The following is a 452-nucleotide window of genomic DNA, read 5'->3' on the forward strand; positions in this document are numbered from 1 at the left end:
CCAGCTCCGTCTTCCACGACAACTCAACGGTCTTGGACTCAGAGTCGTTGAGCGCCGTGACGGCAGTCTGCAACACGGCAGACGGAGCGTGGAGGCGGAGGCCGCCGATATTCTCTTGGACCTTCTCCTTGGTTGAGATGTCCAGCCACAGCTTCGGGTTGCTCCATGGTAACCAAGCCCGATCGTATGGGTCGTCCGGGTACCTGACCACAGAACACGTCAGGACCAAATGGAACAATCAGTTGTATGCACCTACCAATATGTGTTGTGTACCTAATGGCGAAGTTGCCCGTGTCGCCCATGTTGCGCCTGTCGATCAGGACAAGCCCCTGCGTCGCGTTCACCTGCCGATACAGCGTGTTCTCTAGGGGCCTGAGGGCCAGCGAGGAGATGAACGGCGTCCCGGCGCCGGTGTTCACCAGGCAAACCTGCACCGAGTCGTCCAGCACAAC

General features: G+C 59.1%; 1 pseudogene; it reads right to left on the bottom strand.

Annotated features, from left to right (window-relative positions):
* The window catches only part of LOC119354889, a 6183-nt pseudogene that overhangs the window by 3246 nt on the left and 2485 nt on the right, over nucleotides 1–452 (bottom strand).

The sequence above is a fragment of the Triticum dicoccoides genome, chromosome 1A (genome assembly GCF_002162155.2).
Source record: "Triticum dicoccoides isolate Atlit2015 ecotype Zavitan chromosome 1A, WEW_v2.0, whole genome shotgun sequence".
Lineage (NCBI taxonomy): Eukaryota > Viridiplantae > Streptophyta > Magnoliopsida > Poales > Poaceae > Triticum > Triticum dicoccoides.